The sequence below is a fragment of the Rhinatrema bivittatum genome, chromosome 4 (genome assembly GCF_901001135.1).
Source record: "Rhinatrema bivittatum chromosome 4, aRhiBiv1.1, whole genome shotgun sequence".
Taxonomy (NCBI): domain Eukaryota; kingdom Metazoa; phylum Chordata; class Amphibia; order Gymnophiona; family Rhinatrematidae; genus Rhinatrema; species Rhinatrema bivittatum.
This window is the reverse complement of record NC_042618.1, coordinates 163475834-163497410: the sequence shown is the minus strand read 5'-3', so window position 1 is coordinate 163497410 and position 21577 is coordinate 163475834. Positions and strand designations below refer to the sequence as shown.

The window sequence follows — 21577 nt, the reverse complement described above, 5'->3', positions numbered from 1 at the left end:
ATTTAAAGACAGATTCATAGTTAAGTTATTTTTGTTATTGCTGTAGAGATAGGAATACTTCTGCGGTAACTAGGTGGTTGGACAGGAATGCTTGGCTAAAAAGCAGGGAGCATGATACACTTAGGTTCCTATAATTTATACCCAGAGATCAGACTGTAATTCTCTATAAAGCGCCAAAAGATTAGGTAGTGATACAAGTGGTTTCTCCAAATAAAAGTATCAGCATATACAGCAATCTTACGCCCCAAGAGGTACCCACAAGAATTCCTGCGATATCCTTGCACTGGCGGATTGCCCAAGCAAAGCGTTCCAGTGAAATTGTGAACGACAATGGGGATAAGGGGTACACCCTTGCCTTGTACCTCTATTTAAAAAAAAAAGGAAGGAACTAACAGATCGCCATTTATTTTTAGACTAGCTGATGATTTATCATATAATGATGCAAGCACACTGAGAAAACCTGGGCCAAAATTCCACTTTTTCAGAAAGGCAAAAAGGAAAGATCATTCCACCCTTTTTCAGCATTTAAAGCCAAAATAAAAAAAACAAAAAACCGGAGACTATGGATGTGCGGATAACCAATGCGCCAGCTTCAAAATTCTTTTAACCTGATCTGACACATTTCTCCCCTTAATCAGGCCTGTCTGATCCCTAACCCTTTAGCAGACGTTTTGCATCTGTTTTTATAAGAGAAATGGGCCTGTAAGAGATGAATAAAAATGGGGTCCTTACCACTCTTATGAATCCATGATAATAGCTTGAGTGAATGAGTTAGGGACTTTCCCATCTGTGAGCACTCTGTTAATAACTTTAAGCATTAGAATATACAAACTTCTCTCACAAAATTCCAATGCAAAGCCATCGGAATCTGCAGCCTTTCCCACGGGGAATCTCACAGCCCACTGACGTTCTAGTGCCATGATAGAGAATCCAGGGCTCGCCTCAGTTTATCATTCAGTTTCCACCCTTCTACATCACCCAAAAACAAGTCTAACTGCTGACCAGTTCATGAGCATTCAGAAGAATAAAGGGTTCAAATGTATTTTTTAAAAGATTGCGCTATATCCCCAGTGGATGGACTTAACTCCCCTTTCTCATTTTTCACTTGTAGAATAACATTTTGCGTATGTTTCTGTTTTAAGTTGTGCTGCAAGTAACTTATCTATTTTCCCACCAGCAGCATAAAATAGTTGCCCAGCTTTCTTCATCTGATATATATCCTTCTTCATTAACAGAGCTTTTATTTTCCCACAAACTGCCATCAGCCTATGTGGGATTCTAGCAAAAGCATTCCCTTATGCTCTTTTTCTAGAACCAACAGTTTCTCCTTTAACAGCCGCATCTGCATAGTTTTCTCCTTTTTCTTTCAAGGAACATACTCCATTTCCCATGAATAACAGTGTTCATAGCATCCTAAACAATACCTGCATCCATATCTGGGGTATCATTAAATTCTAAATGTTCTTGTAGTGCAGCCTCTGCTTCCTTACAGAATATCTCCTCATTCAAGTGGGAGGTATGAAATCTCCACAAACCAGCTCTACCTCTAATTTGGAGAAAGCTAGATAGAGTTAAATGGATTGGCATATGATCAGACAACGTGATATCGTTAATGTTGAGATTACTACCTGATAATCTCCTTTTCCTTAGTGTAGACAGATGGACTCAGAACGAATGGGATAGTATCCGCGTACACGCGGATACTATCCCATTCGTTCTGAGTCCATCTGGCTGCACGCCAGGAAATGAAGCATTCCTGGACTCTTGTACAGAAAGAGAGACTGACCAAAAAATAAATAAATTCTAGAGTACAAATTGTGAACTTGATAATAGCAGACATTATCCCTCGTGTTTGAATGTCTTACTCTCCAGGTATCCACCAGGTAAAACTGAAAGATCAAATCATCCAATCAAGTATAGGAGCCAATATCTGAAAATGATTGAGGATGCTAAACTCAACACTAATTACAGTGCCCCCAGCAAAAAAAAAGAAAAAACCAGAACACAGTGGGTCATGAGTGTGAGTGACCAGCCTGTATTTAAATGTCCAATGAGGACAGGTAATGTGGTCAACAAAGGAAGACTCACTAATCTTCCCACTCACTAAAGACTTCCCACTAATCCCACTCCTTTCCCCAACCTCAGCTCATTCCCACCAATCTCCTCCCTGATGCTCCACTCCCCCCATCCAGTTCCCCCCACTCTCTCTCAACCTCCTCCCCCTTTTCTCTCATTTTCCTAATATCCTCTTCTGCCTCTCTCCAGTTTTCCCCACTCCCCTCTTTACTCCCGCTGCACTCTTAATTCTCCCCCACCTGCATAGGCATACTCTGAATTTTATATTTGGGGAGAGGGTGTTTAATACCCCTTTTTCCCGCTCCAGTCCCTACATCCTCTTAGCCCGCCCTGCTCCCCATTTCCCGCTGACTTGTCCTTCTCTCTTACTTTACCAGTTCCTCTTGCCAGCCCTCCACGCCTCAGAAAGTTCCTTCTCACCCATCCTTCGCCAGCTGCCCTCCTCTGCTAGCTTGGTTCATGTATCCCCTTCTCTTAATTCCCACTCCTCATCAAGCGGTAAGGCGTCCCCCTTCATTGGCAGGCTCAGTTCACTGTTCAGTTTGTGATTTTCCCCTCTTCCACAGGCTCCAATCACTTCCCTGTTCTGCACTCCCTGGGTCTAGGCACTTTTTTTTTTTTTTTTTTTTAAATCCTGGAACTGCTTTTGTCTCCCCACCAATTGCAGAACGTCTGGCACTCACAGGTTCCAGGTGAGCCAATCCCATGCCTCCACCACCAGCAAGTCACGAGCTCTATCGGATCAGCAGTCAGTATCTCCCAGCTCCAGAGCCACAGCTGCACGTGGTATTGCTTGCTCTCAGTTTGGAAGTCCCAGAGATAACAGCTGTCTCTCTCCTGTGGGATATAACAAGGAAATGTTGTATTTATTTTTGTAAATGAGGGAAAGAATTTGCACCTCCGTTCCCCCTCAATTCAAGCCCTGACCACAGCCTCTCTCAATATTGGAGCTGTAAATTTTTAAGAGAGAAATTTTGAGCCTATGAAATTGCATGTCATCACAACCTTCCAGTAAAATATCTCATTTAACATGGTGATTGCAGTGCTGGAAGAAAAAGGCAGGTATCACCTGCCGCCCCCCCCCCCCCAGCATGTAAATCTTCAACAAACTTTGAATAAACAATTATCCATTCATCCTCTGTCTCTGCTTGCACTTGGCTTTTTCTGTTTACTCTCTGCTTCATTGCTTTTTCTTTTAAAGTTTTTTTCCCTCTCTCTTACATTTCTTTATCATTTGATATTTTATCCATGTGCATATCTCTTCCTGCACCTGGCTGTCTCTCTACAGCTCATTATCCTCCCTCACCTCCTCCTGCTACTTCCACCTCTCTCCTCTCCTCCACCATGATCCCTTTCTTGACAGCCCTTCTCTGAATTTATCTTCCCTATAAGCCTTCTCTCATCTTTATCCACACAGCATCCTTTCCAGTTCTCTTTACCTCTTAAATTCCCTTCACTTAACCACTTACCCAAGCTCCTCTTCTTATTAGAGCCCATATCCTCTCCCAGCCTTACCCTTCTCACAGCTCATCTCCCCTCTCTCAGTTTTCTAGACGACTCTCCAAGCCCATCTCTTCCTCACAGCTTAGGTTTACAACTCTCCCTCTCCCCCAGCTCCTCTTCCCCTCACAGTCCCTCACTCTTCTCCCAGGTAGAATTCCTTTTTTCAGGTCCTCTCCCAATCTTCCCATCTCCCAGCCTGCATTACCTTTCTCCTCATTCCATCTCCCAGCAGTGGTCTCAGCCCCTCATCCCTTTCCTAGTCCTTCCATCAGCAGCTATCCCCATCTCCTGTGCACCTTGGGAAGCCTGTTTGTCAGGATTGCCCGGTAGTCATGAAAGAACAAGCGCTATTTGCCGGAAAAAACCCAAACAAACCCCAAAACGTGAGATTAAAACTACTTTTATTAGAATTACTAGCGGTACCCGGCCACGCGTTGCAGTGGCAGAATCAGGTTCTTTACCCTCCCTTCCCCTTCCTCATTTACCTCAGTCACTCATCCTCCTCCCCCTTGGTCACTCACCCCCCCTTCCCTTCCCTGTCCCCACTCCAACTCTCTCCCCTCACACTCACCTCTCCCCTCATTCTCCCTCCCCTCACTGTCACCTCCCCCCGCCTACTGCCTACCCTTCAGATCAGAAAACCTTTGTCTTTCTATTTCTGTGGGAACCCCCCCACCCCAAACCCCCCCCCCCCAATCCCAACCCTTTAAATCAAATAATAACCTCCCACCCTCCTGCCCCCTCCCAAGACCTGGGAAATTAAAATTGTTGGTGCTACATGTGGTCTGTTCCTGGGCATCTGTGCGCGTTATGTAGCCAAATAGGGGAGTGCCTAACCAAATTTGCACTTCCAAATTTGTTTTGTGGTCTGGGGAGGGCTATTTTGGTGCGTTCCCGAGATCGTGCAAGTTTAGTGTATGTATTTGTGTGTGAACCTCCCCCTTCCCCCAAAAAACAACCCTATGAGAAAAGTTCTCTTAAACTAACCACCCCACACTCTCCTGCCCCCCCTCCCCCAGCCCTGCGAAAAACAGTAGCCTACCCCCCTGCCCCCCCCAGAGTTGCTGAATGAATGAAACCTGCCCCCCCCTCGTGACCCCTCCCCAAGATGTTCGCAATAAATTCATTACCACCCCCCACCCTCCAGACCCCCCGAGACCTGATAAAAATGTCAGTCGGTGGAGCGGGCATTCAGGAGCGGTCCGGGAGCGATGTATTGGCGTTGGTCAGTCGGCTGCGAGCACTGAAACGGGTTCCGACGGCCCTTTGCCCTTACTATGTCAGTGGGGTGGAGCAATGGCAGCGGTAGGTCCTCTGACATAGTAAGGGCAAAGGTCCGCTGGCTGCCAGTCCTGAAAATGGCACCGAGGGGCCCTCGCCCTTACTATGTCACATGGGCTACTGCCGCCATTGGTGTCCCCGAGTGGCATAGTAAGGGAAAGGGCCGTCTGCGCCATGTTGATTGCTGGCAGCCGACGGCCGTAGTGCAGGAGATGTGTCCCGGACCGGTCCTGGCCCCCCGCTGGAGCCTCCCGGACTTCTGTCAGGTTTTGTGTGTGTTGTGAGGGCCTGGGAAGTAAATCAATTTGGCGGGTGTGTGGGGGGTGTGAGGAGGGTGGTTTTGTGTGTGTTGGGAGGCTGTGGGAAGTAAATCAATTTGGCATGTGTGTGGGGGTGTGAGGAGCGTGGTGGGTGTATTTTATCTGTAAAGGAAATAGTTATCTTCCGGCGAAAAAAGTGTGCAAATGTGTTAAAATGGAAATGAAACGTGGACCTGGACTGGTGAAATGATTAGTGTAGCGTGTGTTAGTGTAAAGTGTAACAGATGGCGCTTACATCCAGATGTCGCTGTTTTCTCGAAAAAAAATTTTAAACCAATTTTACCTGTCACAGGTGTGACATATCTGTAATGTAAGTACAGAAGAACCTTCCTGTATGCGAAATGAAGGTTGTGTCCAAATTTGAAAGCAATCGGTTCATTTGGTTTCTGAGATTAGCGATTTTGTCCAAACTATTTAACATTTTTATTTATATAGATTTATACCACTCATTCCCTCCCCCCAAAATAAGTCTCCAGCCTCTCACACTCATTCCCCCTCCCCACCCCCTCCAAGCAAGTCTCAGGCCCCTCACACTATTCCCCCCGCCCCTCTCCCAGCACATCTCCAGCACCCTTGACACTCATTTCTTCCCCTCCATGTATCTATTCTCTGACTGTTGCCAGCTGAGCGCTTCACTCCCGTCAGCCCTGCCATGCTGCATAAAAGTTTCCTCTCCTCTCGAGATTCAGAAAATTGTGGTGCAAGGCAGCTGGAGTACTGAGCTGTTCCTGTGCCAGACTCAGTCACCCGACCTTGCTGGGAATCCTGCCTGAGTGCCTGGACTGCCACTTGGCTGCCCCAGTGTCCTGAGACTGCTTGTTATAGGCCTGAATGAAAAGTGGATGGGTCATGGCCCATCCAAAGCTACGCCATTGCTATAGACAGGCCTCATTGGTGGCAGCAGCCAATCACAGGAACAGCAGGACATAAGTCCTGCCCACCAAGCCCCAAAAAACGTGATTTGGAGGGGGAAAAAAAGTCCAATTATAAGAAACCCACGAATTAAAAAAAAAAAAAAAAAAGGTAAATCACTATAAAAACAAGCCCAAACCCATGGGAAATAATCAAGGTTGGCAACACTGCAGTCTATTCTACACTGCAGCTGCTCTCTGCTATTGGTCAGACACTCTGCAGCCAGCCAGTAGACTGCAGTGGGAGGTAGGAGACAGAAATGCAGTGCCTGCCGTCCCCTGCAGCCCGTTAAGCAGATAATCCATAGCTAGCCAATAGGCTAAAGAGGGAGGCAGGAGCACTATCAGAACAAAAACAGACACATCTTCTGCCCTCCTAAGGTTAGCATTTGTTTGCCAGTGTTAACTTTCAGGCCGATGCAGTATGGTGCGCTCAACTGAACGCACCGTTAGCCCCCGTTTTCGACACGCTATTTTTACCCCTTATACAGTAAGGGGGAATAGCGCGTGGAAAACACGTGGCCAACCCCCCCCCCCCCCCCCCGAAACTAATAGCGCCCGCAACATGCAAATACATGTTGATGAGCCTTTTAGTTAGTCCTGCGCGATCCAGAAAGTAAAATGTGCAGCCAAGCCACACATTTTACTCTCAGAAATTAACTCCTGCCAAAGGCAAAGGCAGGAGTTAATTTCGGCCGGCACCAGGAAAGTGTACAGCGAAGCAGAAAAAAACTGCTTTTCTGTACATTCTCCAAATTAATATCATAGCGATATTAAGTCAAAGGCCCCAAAAATTAAAAAAAAAAAAAATCTGCCCACGGGTTGGAAAACGGACGCTCAATTTTGCCCGCATCCATTTTCTGAACCTGTGGCTGTCAACGGGTTCGACAACCGATGCCGGTAAAATTAAGCGTTGGCTGTCAAACCCGCTGACAGCCGCTTCCATCAATAAGGAGGCGCTAGGGACGCGCTAGTGTCCCTAGTGCCTCTTTATTACCTCGGGCCCTAATTTGCATACCTTTGCTTAGTGAATCCCGCGCGGTTTACTGTATCGGCCCGATTGTCTGTACAGTGGGAAAACGGCCGTTAGTTAAACCTGTGAGTTAGTAAACATTTATATTTATTTACCAGTGTTCAAATGGTTTGTGTAGTGGGAAAATAGACTGACTAATTCTCAGGTCAATACAGTAAAGTGCGGCCGCGGTTACCCTGCTCCTAACCCGCTTTCTACCCACTTTTCGGCCGCGATAGCCTTTCCTGCGATACACAATCCCCTTTAACCTACTCTTACCGCATCCTTAAATCACCGGGTAACCCCTTCCGCCCGCGGCATGTATATTAAATGTAAACGATCGAATTAGCTATTCCCTCCCATACAGTAACGCGCGCCCCGACTATCGCTTTTTTACCCTTCCGTTTTGCCGCGCGTTTAACCTGCTAACTTACCACCTGCCCTTACCCCTGCGTTAGAGGCAGGGGTAAGGGTAGGCGGCAAACTTTCCCCCATCCCCCGCTCACCTGCCCTGGCCGCGTCCATGGGTGCTGGTCTCCGGGGCAGCCCCAGTCCTCTCCCCTCCTCCCGAAGCAACAAAAGCGGAAAAAAGCGGAAAAAAAAGTTGCAAGAGAGAGAGGGAAGAGAGGACGGGCAATCCTACGCTCGGGATTGCCAGTCCTCTCTCCCCTCCTCCAGAAGCAAGGTTGCGCCTTGCTTTTGGAGGAGGGGAGAGAGGACTGGCAATCCCGAGCGTAGGATTGCCCCTCTCTCTCTTGCTACTTTTTTTTTTTTTTCGCTTTTTCGCTTTTTTTATTTTTTCGTTTTTTTCCGCTTTCGTTGCTTGCTTCGGGAGGAGAGGAGAGAGGACTGGCAATCCCGAGCGTAGGAGAACTGTCCACTTCCTGGTACCTGTCATTTCAAATGTCATATGAAATGACATTTGAAATGACAGATACCAGCGTGTCCGTGAAGCGTTAGGCCAGCGCACCCAGGATACTGTATAGCGCTCTATACAGTAAAATGGGTTGCGCTGGCCTAACGCTTCACGGACGATTCTTAGATGCAGCTTGCATTTGCAAGCTATTTACATACAGTATCGAGCGGTAGGTGAGCTGGACTGTGCGTGCGGCAACCGCGGGTGCGCCCGGCACTAACGCAGCTCTTCCTACCGCTCCTTACTGTATCGGCCTGAGACTGTGAGCTAGTAAAAGTTAGCATTTGTTTGCCCATATTAGAACTGTGAGTTTGCAAAGGTCACTATTTGATCTGAGAGGGTAAGAATCAAGGCTTAATTTGTGGAGAAATGGCTTGGAATGGCATTCCACCTTTTTTTTTTTTTTTTACTTGATGCAAAACAGCAGGTGTTTTCCTGCTCCAGCTACACCCTTTCAAGCAGCCTACAGAGAAGAGGGAAGTGAGTCTGAAGCAAACACTCTGCTCCCTAATTCAGCTCTTCCCATACTTTTGTTCAGGGAACAGGAAGGGAGAATAGGATCCTGAAGCGCATACTACAGCACAAAGAACAGACTCAAAAGGGAGTTTTTATTTAGCATGTTTGAAATTTGTTTAGCAGTAGTGCCAATTATCAAGGCTTCAGTCCTGGCTACCACACAACTGCTCATAAGTTGCAAACTTGTACTAATTCAACCTCTTTTTGTGTCTGTTACTCAGGGCTTAACTTCTAGCAGAACAACCTAGAATGGTATTCCTCCACCTTCCTTCCAGAACCTCAGGAAGTGGCACAAAGCCAATAGTGTAAATCTGTTCTGGGGGTCAAAGGATGGCTGGTGGTTGAGCATTGGTAGGGTAAGGGGATAAGGAAGAAGAAAGGTGTGTTCAGGTATGTGTTTGGGAGAAAGAGTTCACACTGGGTTCTGGCCCCATCCCCTTACAAGGTTACAGCTGGCTCTGGCCCTGCCCCTGCTCCACAGTTCCACTTCCTGTTTGCCTAAAAAGTAAGCCCTGTTGAGAATACTGGTTCCTGGGCAACTACTCACTGATTTGATTCCCACTCCAGTCACATTTTTTGATATATAGATTATTATCCCCATGAGGAGGAAAGTCTTCCAAATAACAGTCAATGAGTGATTTAGAATAACATTCCATTAATCCTGATTTTAGTGACTAATTTTAGTCCTATTGCTGGTCATGCACTAACATTAATCACCTAGTTATTAACTTTGAAAACAATGAGGTCCATATTCAGAAGTTAGCCAGCTAAATTAATATTTGGGCACAGTACCACAAGGCTCTTCCCTCTCCCCTACTCTCTTTAATATCTACCTCCTGCCCCTCTGCCAGCTGCTCGCAAAGCTGAAACTAAAGCATTTCGGTTACGCTGACGACGTGCAGATTCTGATTCCCATAACAGAATCCCTCCCAAAATCCCTCAAGTTCTGGGACAGCTGCCTTCACTCTATCAATCTCTTCCTCTCCAGCCTCAACCTGGTCTTCAACACAGCCAAGACTGAACTCCTTCTCTTTTCCCAGGATCACAATAACCTCTCTCAGCAGACCCCCTCAAACACCATAGCGACCCAAGCAAGAGACCTCGGCATGATACTGGACAACCATCTGAACTTAAAAAAATTTGTTAACAACACTACCAAAGACTGCTTCCACAAACTACAAATTCTAAAAAGACTTAGACCCCCTCCTCCACTTCTATGACTTTCGGACGGTCCTCCAAGCTACCCTCTTCTCTAAAATAGACTACTGCAACTCCCTCCTGCTTGGTCTACCCACTGCTACCACAAAACCCCTTCAGATGCTTCAGATTGCTGCCGCCAGAATTCTGACCAATTCCAGCTGAGGAGATCACGCCCATACTCTAGAATCTCCACTGGCTCCCTATAAGCTTTAGAATCCTCCACAAATCCCTCACCATTATTCACAAGACCTTACACAATCAACACTCACTCGACTTACATATCCCGTTAAGACTCCACACTTCAATAAGACCAATAAGAGCGGCCTATAAAGGAACACTTCACACCCCACCCACCCCCACCCCAAATCCACTCTTCGCACATCCACTAGGGAACGTGCCTTCTCTGTAGCTGGGCCATCCCTGTGGAACTCCATGCCTCCAGACCTACGCCATGAACACTGCCCATTGACCTTTAAAAAGAAACTCAAGACCTGGCTGTTCAAACAAGCCTTCTAACCCTACCCTAATCCCCTTATTCTGTAAATACACAACCAGTACTTCAACTGCTAAACCCCGCTACCAGCAATTACATTGCCTTTTGTCACACTCAATATGCCTTTTGTCACAATCAATATGCTACAGGGCCTAGTTTCATATGTACAGTGTTGTTATGGCACAACCAGTATTTATATTTAAATTCCTCCTTCTTTATTTCATATTGCTCAGCTGCTCATTTGTCATTTGCTTATTGGCCAGCTTTTATTTATACTGTTTATTCAAATGTATAGGGTGGCTATGGCACACCACTGTTGTTCGGTTTTAAATATAGCTCTTCTGTTCTTCCCCCACTTTTCCTTCTACCTTTATATTCTGTTAATGTCCCCCCCAGTACCTTTTATCTCTACCCTGGTTCCACCCTCAAATCTGCTATGTCTCACGCAGCTTCTTATACATATTGTTATAAATTTTTAATGTGATTTTTACTCTGGTTCGATGTAAACCGATATGATATGACTTGTGTCATGAATGTCGGTATAGAAAAGAAGTAAATAAATAAATAAATATCCAGCTAAATTCTAGCCACCTAAGAAATTAGGTGACTAGAATTTAGCCAGCTAAGTTAGGGGCGTTGCAGGGGTGTAATTGGGAGGAATTGAGTTAGCTGCCAAAGTTAACCGGCTAACTCCAATTTATTTATTTATAATTTTTATATACCGACATTCAATTAGAGATATCACACCGTTTTACATTCAGGTACAGTAGGTATTTCCCTATCCCCTGAGGGCTTACAATCTAAGTTTTGTACCTGGTTGCACTATTGAATATACCTCCAAAGCTAGCCAGATAAGTTTATCTGGCTAATTTTGCTATGCAGATAGATTTAAAAGATACTTAATAAATATATTTATAAACCCTAATCGCCCAAAACTATTTTGGCAACCGAACAAATTAAGGTGCAGACAGAAGCCCAGCAGTGAGGTGGGGGCTATCCAGTCTTTTGCGCTGCGTGTCACTTGTATGATTACCTACCTGTTGGTGAGAAGTTGTATATGTGCGCCCAGTGCAAAGAGCTCCTGGCTCTCAGAGAATGAGTTTGATCTCTGGAAGCCAGAGTGGCAGACCTGGAGGAGCTGAGGCAGGCAGAGAGATATATAGAAGAAACATTCAAGGACATCGCAGAATGGTGCCAACTCCAATCTAGCAACTCTTGTGCTGCTTTGGAGAAGCAAGGTCACCTGGCAGGAGATCATCACTTTGGTATGGCAGGAAGTGATTCTGTAGCTATGACCTGCCCTCCAGCTGATACTTTATCCTCTTGCATCAAGGATTTGTCTTTAGGACTCTGTGCCCAGGAGGGAAGGGTTAGGATGGCTGTTGTAATGGGTAATTAAATTGTTAGGAAAGTAAATAGTTGGGTAGCTGTTGAGCAAGATCACCACTTGGTAATTTGCCTGCTGCAAAGGTAGTGGACCTCATGCGCCACCTAGAAAATATTTTAGAGATGCAGGAGAGAGGTTCTGAGGTTAAATTTAGGCTATGTAGGAAACTGAAATCCAGAACCTCCAGGGTTGAATTCTCAGAAATGCTCCCCGCTCCACATGCAGAACTCTAGAGGCAGGCTAAGCTCCAGAGTCTCAATGCATGTACATAAGAATGATGCAGGGAAGATGGAGATTTGCTAGGAACTGGGCAACATTTTAGGGAAGGGGGAGACTATTCTGACAGGGTGGACTCCACCTCATCTACAGTGGAGCCAGGCTGCTGGCACTAACTTGTAAAAAGGAAATAAAGCAGCTTTTAAACTAGAACATGGGGAAAAGTCTAAAGTCGCTCAGCAGTGCATGGTTCAGAGGGAGGAATCTTCAAAGGACACTGGCAAACCAAGTAAGTTAGAATGTCCCGATAAAGAGGTGGTTGCAAAAGCTGAAAAACCCAGGTGTATTTAAATATAGAGCTTGCAGATAAAAATTGACTCCAAACTGCCTGCATCATCTGATAATAAGCAGGTTGTGGGTATGTATAGAAATAGAAATAAACCTACTTTTAAATACAAATGCCAGAAGTCTGAAAAATATGACTGGAAAGTTAGAATGTATGGCATTAAAGGAAAACACACAACAACAGGCATCTTGGAGACCTATTATACCATGGTACAAAATATATTTACATGACAGGGCAGATAAAATCGATGGAGAGATGGTATTATATGTTATGGATGGCATAGAGTCAAGCAGGAAAGTTTTGCAGGAAACAAACTGTACTCTTAAATTCTTATGGATAGAAATTCCAAAGATAAAAGGAAAGAGTATAATAGTGGGGTAATATTACTGCTTGCTTGGCCAGAATGAGGGAACAGACTGTAAAATGCTAATAGAGATTAGAATGGCTAGTAAAATGGACAATAATAATGGGAGACTTCAATTATCTGAATATGGATTGGGTAAATATCACATGACATGCAAGGGAGGTAAAGTTCCTAGATGCCATCAGTGTTTTATAAACAACTGGTCATGGAATCAACAAGAAAGAGAACTATATTAAATCTAGTTCTCAGTGGAATGCAGGACCTGGAGCAAGAGATAAAGGTAGTAGATGGATCTGCTTGACAACAGTGATCATCTATCTATATAAATAAAAATGTTAAATAGTTTGTACAAAATCGCTAATCTCAGAAACCACTGCACCGATTGCTTTCAAATTTGGACACAACCTTCCTTTCACATACGGGAAGGTTCTTCTGTACTTACATTACATATATGTCACACCTGTGACAGGGAAAAAAGGTTTAAAAATTGGTTCCACAAAACAGCGACATCTGGTGGACGTCAGCGCAATCTCTTACACCTTTCACAAACCCTCACACACCCCACACACATGATAAATGTATTTAATTCACACACCCTCCGAACACACAGAAATCCCTACTCCTCACACACCTCCCCACACACATGCCAATTGGACTTACTTCACACACCCTCCCAAAACACACCAAAACGCACCAAATTCCAGGCTGCTAAACCGGGGGGCCACACAAATGTCACATGTTGGCAATTCCCACACCCTCCGAACTCACACAAAAACACCCTCCTCACACCCCCCATGCACATGCCTGTTCTACTTACTGCCCACACCCTCCAAACACACACAAAAGCGGAAACAGGTCCGCGCTGCTCCAGCGGGAGGCCAAGAACGGTCCGGGACACATCACGTACACTATGTCCGTCGGCTGCCAGCAATCAAAATGGCTCCAACGGCCCTTTCCCTTACTATGCCACTCAGAGACAACAATGGCGGCAGTAGCCCATGTGACATAGTAAGGGCGAGGGCCCGTTGATGCCATTTTCAGCGGACCTTTGCCCTTACTAAGTCAGGGAACCTAGCGCTCCCATTACTCCTCCACAGTGACATAGTCAGGTCAAAGGGCCGTCGGAGCCATTTTCATTGCTAGCAGCCGACGGCCCGAACCCAAGACTTCGATCCCGAACCGAACACCCGCTCCACTGACTGACTGTTTGCACAGGTAGCCGGGGGGCTGCACGGTGGGGGGCCGTAGTTATTTTCTTGCGCGCGTGTTCGGGGGGGGGGGGGAGGGAGTGTTTAGGTCATTCTGTAACTCTTGCGGGGGGCGGGAGGGTGGGGTTACTGTATTTTGCCGGGGGGGGGGTGCTTATTTAAACACTGCGTTTATGGTGGGGTTCTTTTGGGGTGGAAAGACGGAGGGCACACACAAACACAAACACAAAACATCCCTGATCTCGGAAATGTAAAAATAGTAAAAATGAACTGAGATGTTAAAAGAGAAAATCAGCGATGTGAAGACCCGCCCCCCCCCCCCCCCCGACGTCATGACGACCAGCCAGCGGCGACCCGATTAACGGCACGATTCCACCAGGCGCTGTTACAGAGGGGCAGCCCACTACCATCGGGCACTTAAAGAAAACTACATCTTGTGAGAAAAAGACACAAAAAAATAGTAAAAATGAACTGAGATGTTAAAAGAGAAAATCAGCGATGTGAAGACCCGCCCCCCCCCCCCCCCCGATGTCATGACGACCAGCCAGCTGCGACCCAATTAACGGCGCGATTCCACCAGGCGCAACAAAGGGGTTTTCCCCTTTGTGCTCCCCTTCGTGCTAACATTTGTGCTCCTTCTAATATAATTATATTTATGTTTATGTTAATAATTTAACTTTTATTAATGTTATTTAGCTTTTTGCTTTGTTTAAAATTATTTCATTATTGACGTTTAAATGTATTAGACTAAGGAATTTTACTTCCTGCTTATTCTGTTTCATTGTAAACTGGTTTGATATGCATTTTATGTAGGAAAATCGGTATAAAAAAACTAATAAATAAATAAATAAATAAATGCACCAAATTAGCCCTCTACAAAACACTTAACTAAATGGAGAGTGCTAACTTGGTTAGGCACTCCCCTATTTTGATACAGAACACGCACAACCTCCCACTGACGGACCATGTTTACCACCACCAATTTCTATTTCGCTGTTTTTTTCTCAATCGGCATCCTAGCTGCTTCTTGCAGTCTGGGTCCTCTTACCTAAGAAAGCATACATTTCAGGGGAGGGAGAATGAGGGGAGAGGTGAGTGTGAGGGGAGAGAGTTGGAGTGGGGACAGGGGAGGGAAGGGGGGGGGGGGGTGAGTGACCAAGGGGGAGGAGGATGAGTGACTGAGGTAAATGAGCAAGGGGAAGGGGGAGGGAGGGTAAAGAACCTGACTCTGCCACTGCAACGCGTGGCCGGGTACCGCTAGTAATGTAATAAAATCACTGGAGGGCAAATGCTCAAGAAAACGACTGCAGTAGCCTTTAACTACACTCCACAAACACTAACAGCACAGTCTTGCACTCCATTTTCTCAGATCCGCTCCCCACCTTCTCCCACACTCTTGCCTTCAGTTTTTGATCTAAGATTAAGCCATTGTCAAAGCTTGCTACATTCGTTCCTTTTGTTAGAACTTTGTTATGCTAAACTTTATGTTAAACTTGTTCTTTTGCTCTCAGCTCCCCCCTCTGTAAATCCCTGTTCAATGTAACTTTATCTTTCTAGTTAATTGGTTACCCCTTGTTTCGCTGTAAACCGGTACGATAAGACCCTAGTCTTGAGTATCGGTATATCAAAAGAATTTAAATAAATAAATAAATAACTATATTGTTCAAGGAAATGACGGACCGCAGAGATGGTCTACCTCTATGCGGGTGGCAACCATAGTAGTTCTTTCCAAACCGGGGCGGGACCCCTTAGTACCTTCCTCGTACAGGCCAATCTCCTTGCTAAATTTAGACATCAAGCTTTATGCCAAGATTTTAGCCAGTAGATTGAAGCCTATCATGCCGCTTTTGGTGTCCCCTGACCAAGTGGGTTTCATGGTAGGGCGGCGGTCTACTGGAAATTTACACAAGGTATTGGCTGCCCTGGAGATCTGTCAAGTGTCTTGTATTTGTGACCCTCTGCTTGTTACCTGTGATGCTGAGAAAGCATTTGATCGGGTCGCCTGGTTATTTTTGAAACATGTTCTTTATAAGATGGGGTTTACGGGGAGGATTTTCGATTATATAACGTTACTTTATACTAATCCTACTGCACGAGTTTTGGTTAATGGACACCTCTCTGCTGAATTTTATTTACAGAGAGGAACACGTCAGGGGTGCCCCCTATCTCCCCTACTATTCATACTCACCGTGGAACCCCTGGTAGCCCTCTTGAAAAACACACCGGGGATTATGGGTATTCCAGTGGGGGATCAAACCTACTTGACACTTTTATTCGCAGATTATATATTGCTTCTAATATCCAGGGCCCGGATTGCTCTTCCACTAGTTATCACTATTTTCCAGATCTATCAATCAGTGTCCGGGTTTAAGCTTAATTTATACAAAACAGAAGCATTAGATCTGCAGGGAAATATGCGGGGATCCTGGTCAGATTTCCCAGTAAAATGGGCTGACTCTACGATTAAATATTTGGGTATCCTTTTGCATTCTGATCCTAAGAAATGGTACTACCTTAATGTGCCCACCACGATAGCAAAGCTAATGAACAAACTAACTGGGTGGAGCTCTCTTCCTCTGTCCCTTCAGGGCCGCATTGCTGTGCTTAAAATGGTTATCGCACCGCAATTGATATACAAACTCTCTATGCTTCCCTTTATAATACTCGCTAAAGATAATTGCAATTTTCAAAAAGCTGTGCGCCTATTTTTATGGAAAGGCAAACGTGCACAGCTTTCCTATTCCACTCTGATGGCTCCTAAATCCCAAGGGGGATATGGCCTTCCAAATTTTCAGTTATATTCCTGGGCGGCCAATTTGCAGTTTTTGGGGGACTGGGTGTTTGGTACGAGTGAGTATACTGATCCTCGGATGATACAAGCCATATGTTCTCCTCTGGATCCAAGTGCTATTTTACATGTCTTGCCCACGTCTTGTCCCATGCTGTTCCTAAAATTCAGCTAAGAACTGTTAGAAGAGTATGGAGTATCACTCGCAGACTTCTTGGCTTATCCTCCCAGGTATCCCTATACTATCCTCTGAGGGGGTCCACTGTAGAATCACTAAATGTGCTTCTGATGAATCACGGATTCAAAGTGGCTCCAAATTGGCCTCTCAAGGATTTCTTGAACTCGAACACGGGAAAGATATATTCTTTTGATTATTGTCAAGACACTTTGGGCTTCTAGCTCCGACAGTTTTTGATGTATGGGTATTTGAGGGCAAGTATTACTGCTCTTCTACGTGGGGTGGAGGGGGGGATAGATAACTCTGACCAGGCGGCATTATTTGAATGTTTCCAGGCCAAGAAAGGCTCACTATCATGTCTTTATGCTTTTTATACCTCGATACAGAAGGCTGGAGTCTTCTCAGGTTTACTTCAGAAATGGTCCAGAGACTGTGGGGAGGAACTGGATGAAAGTATGCTTAAATTCTGTTACCTTTCTATCAATCGGATCACGAACAATGTAAATCTGCGGGAACAGCAGCAATGGATATTTCATCGCATTGTTGTTTCCCCTGCACGGGCTCACCAGGTGGGCTTTACCTCCTCTGCTGCTTGCCTCAAATGCTCCCTGGCATCAGCTTCCTTGATTCATTGTTTATGGGAATATCCAGCTCTACGAACCTTTTGGGACAATGTTCGTTGTAAAGTTTCAGCAATCCTTCAAACGGATGTTCATTGGTCATGTTCTTTTTGTATCTTAAATAATGATATAGGAGACTCTAGCCTCAATGTTGAAAATGTGGGGTTTCTATCCAAAGTTTGTTTGATTGCCAAGAAATGTATACTACTCAAATGGTTAGATAGCAACCCCCCGACTAGGGAGTTGTGGTCTTCGTTGATGACAGAACTGTATCAATTGGAATATGGTTCGCTATACAAGCGATTCACACCCTGAAAGAAACGTGTTTTTCATTAGATCTGGGAATGTTATTATCACACTCTTCCCCAAGACGTCCAGAAGTTGGCGCCGTTGGTTGGAGTGACTGATCTAACACATTCTTAAATTTCTTAATATCTCTTGTATGTTTCTGCCTACTGGGGCATCCAATCGGTATTATCGCGAGCCACGAATCGGATGCTCACTCACTGAATATAATTGCCAGGCCTATTTTGCTCATTTACTCTTTTGTTTTGAGATTCTCTGTAAAAAAGGGAGGGAGGGAGTGAAAGGGGGGGGGGGGACGACTCCAAGGGGCATAAAAAATCTGGAAGTGTGTACTCGTTGTTGGATTGTTTGTTTGCCTGTTATTTACATTGGCTGTATGTTCATGCCTCAATAAAGATATTATTAAAAAAATAGATCAGACAACAAAGGTAAAAAAAATAATTTTGTTTTTCAGCAATTGGAATATTTCATCTTTGGGAATGTGCATTTCTTATATATTTGTATTTTGCTTTTTCTTCAGTATTCCAGAGTTCACAGATTCTGGTTTCTCTGGCTTTCCATTCAGTTTTGTCTGCATGTTTATTTCTAATTTATAGTCCCTTATTCTGTATTAGGTAAGGTCCATCATTCAGCCACCGACAACCAAGAAGGAAGAAGTGGCCCAGGGCATGCAAGGCTGTGATGCTCCTCTACTTTAAGAATATGGAGGGTGAGTAAGGGGATTGGGGCAGAGGCAGCTGGGGAGGGGAGAACACAGACAGGAAATAATGCACTGTCCCACCTGCCGTCAGAGAGTCTTCTCTTCTCAGCAGGAAGGGTGTGGGAGAGCAGAGAGAGTTGTGGCCTGAGCCCAACGAAGGTTTTTTTGGCTTGCCATTGCCAGTGGAAATTCTGGTGAGGCCATAGCCCCTGCAGCCCCCCCATTCCCTCCTATTCCTAGGTCTACGGACTCAGCTATTAAAATTCAGAAAGAGGGCACTTTTGGACTATTTATTTTTTGTAAGAAGATTAATTGGAGAATTGTTATTGGAAAGTTGGCTTAGGGATGGTAACTTTTAAACCAGCGCACGGGTGCACTTATGTGCGCTTTCGTTGGCCGGCACCCAGGGACACGGCCATTATAAAACAGGCACACATATATGCATGCATGTTATCAAATAGGCTGACCACACACAATTTTAAGTGGACATGCGCCTGTGTGCACCAATGCAGCTTCTACAGTGTAAATGGGGGGGATTTTAATAGACACGCACAGCAACACTATTACCAGTTTTCCCAGTTCACTCAAGTAAGGGATAAGACTTCCAAACCCCTCTAGTTTAATAGCCTCCCTTAGCCCCGACCTATAAAATCCCGCTGATCTACCTAGAATTTGTTTTACTACTTACACGTCATCCATAGCAGAAGTAAAGTTACACGGCAGGGGACCCCAGCACGTGCTTGTGCATGGAAGTATTTACACACTAATTTCAATGTGAAATCCAGGAATGCCCATTCCCCGCCCCTTTTTTTTTTGGAACTTTTCATTCGTGCACATTGCAGCAAGTATTTGAATACTCAGGCGGCTTTTAAAATCTGCTCAGTGCGTGCCGGTCCAACTTGTGCATGCCAGGCTTTTAAAAATTCACCTTTAAGTATTTTTGGTCGCAATAAATTTTTGTTGGAACACCTCCACCAGAGTGCTGTCTAGCATCTTTCTTCAGAGTCAGAAGTGCCCTAAAGCGTGAGTGTTCAAGTGAGTTTAAAGGAAGTGAGAGACTGAGTCTGGGTCCTCATCCCCGTGAACCTAGAGCCCTAGAGGTTTATCCTCCTCCTCACCGGAACAAACCCCGGCACCCTGGACCAGCTGTGAACTGTGTTAGTGTGCACTGAAAGGAGACAGAGTTGGGAGCAGAAGCCGCCCTGGGACAACAGTGAGCCTCTGCATTCCTGCAGGTCCTCGAAGATGGGGTTACATCAGTTACAACCTAAAAACAGAAGCCCTATAGATAAAGTACTACTTCTGAGGAATAAGGCAAACTGGAGCTCTTTCCGAGGGGATCTGGTCAGGGGGCATGCGAGTTCAACCCCCTATCTGACCTCACCAGAACACCAGCATTGCAGGCTTATACGCCTAAACCCAATCACAGACCCCAGCCTCACTCTCGCATCTCCTTCATCTCTGAATTAGTACATTTTTATTTTTTAATTTTACTAAATATTCAGATTAACCAAACAATACTCCTGACCTATGCATTCCATTCAAGTGTCAGCATGGAACTGTGCCATAAAGGAAAGTAAAACCCTCTCCATCCTCTTGCAATACAATTTAATCTTGGCCTGCCTTTTATCACTAGTAAGGCCTGCATCTTCTGCAGAACGCCACTGCTTGGCTGATCTATGGCTGTAATATCAGATCTCATATCTCACCGGTACAGTGGAGGATAAAGTACAAAACTGCCGTATCCACAGAAACGTTTAACTTTGGATACATTACCCTGGACCAATGCTATGCTCCAGATTTACAACCCCAGTAGGACATTGCGCCCCTCGTGAAGAGGCTTCCTAGTCGAAAACCTCGGTGTGTCATGCTAGACTTACTGATACTAGAGAGCGAACCTTTTCTGTGGCTGACCTGGATCTCTGGAACACTCTGCTGCGGGAGCTGTGACTCACAGACTGTTATAAAACGTAAAAAAAACCCCCAAACAATTAAAACATTTTTTTTCTTTCCCTGGCATTTCTATAGGTTGGCTTTTGTTCATTAATTACAATATAGCAATTGCTAAGATCACTAGGGAACTTCTCAGGAGTTGGTCCTGATATATGTAGATAGCTTTAGCTCGCTCTGGAGGACCTATTATGTGGGGGGTTTTCTGTGTACGTAATTTTTTTTCCTTTTTAAATTGTGTATGTTAACCTAGGGTCTTTGTTTTAGGCGATATATATAAATAAAAATAAATACAAATACAAAATGCATCCAAACTTAGATTAACGTATGTTCTAAAGGCACCTGAACCTCATCCCCCCACCTCTCTCCCAAGCCCTGCACTGCAGATCCCAGGCCTAGAAGCTCTGTATGCTGCATGGTCTCTGGCTTCGGCTGTCTGACATGCTCATATAAACTCCCCATGGAGTAGGGAAACAGGGAGAGCAGAGGAGGGTACATGCAGAGGGGCCCTATATTGGAGAGAGAACAGGAGCAGTCTGAGGGCACTGGCTGCAGTACAGATGTTGGGGAAACTACTGGAAAAGTACTGTAATTGCCAGCAAAAACAGAGACAACCTTACCCCCACAGTCTATTCATGAAGAAATTTACATGGCTCGGCCAGGCCTACTGTCAGAAACTCACCTGTTCTTCACATCTGCCAATAATGCAGTCAGCATCTTCTAACAAATTGCATACAGACACTGGAATGTGAGTAATGTGCCCACTCTTACAATTTCTCTCATGAGAGGGGCTCTCTGCACTCAGACGCTCTCCCCTCTCTTCCTCAATGGGGAAATTTCCTGCCAGAACAGATATCTTGCTATTCTGTCTTACTACCTGCAGAGTCTCTTACTGGCTGGGAGAGCTCTCTTTCTCCTACCCCACCTGTGTATCCTTTCTGTCCTATTCTCTGACTTTGCAGAGAAAAGAATCTGTGATTGGTCTGCTCCTGGAGCCTCCAGGCACTTCCCCCACTGCAATATCTGAAGTATAGATGGAATTTTAAGTGCTTTCCTGAAGGGAGGGAGGGATGAAGCGACTTTAAAAAGGCATTTCAAAACCTCTCCTCACTATTGGCGGCCTGCAAAGTTTATCTGTGTTATCTAGGTCAGAGACAACAAAACCTTCATCATCCTACAGGCTGCTGGAAGACAGATAAGAAAATGCTAAAAACATCCATCCACTTCCAGCACCTGCCTCCAAGATGACGGACTGGGTCCGACTGTCTCTTCTCTGCAACACTCTT

General features: G+C 45.2%; 1 long non-coding RNA gene across 2 annotated transcripts in view; it reads right to left on the bottom strand.

Annotated features, from left to right (window-relative positions):
* The window catches only part of LOC115090243, a 56388-nt gene extending 35198 nt beyond the window's left edge, over positions 1-21190 (bottom strand). The window contains exons 1-3 of one of the 2 annotated variants that reach the window (XR_003856350.1): positions 20974-21190; positions 20240-20299; positions 2760-2913 (exon numbers count right to left, since the gene is read on the bottom strand). This is a non-coding gene — a long non-coding RNA (uncharacterized LOC115090243). The remainder of the gene's footprint in view (positions 1-2759; positions 2914-20239; positions 20300-20973) is intronic. The other variant, XR_003856351.1, reaches the window with a different exon arrangement.
* Between the last annotated feature and the right edge of the window lie 387 nt (positions 21191-21577).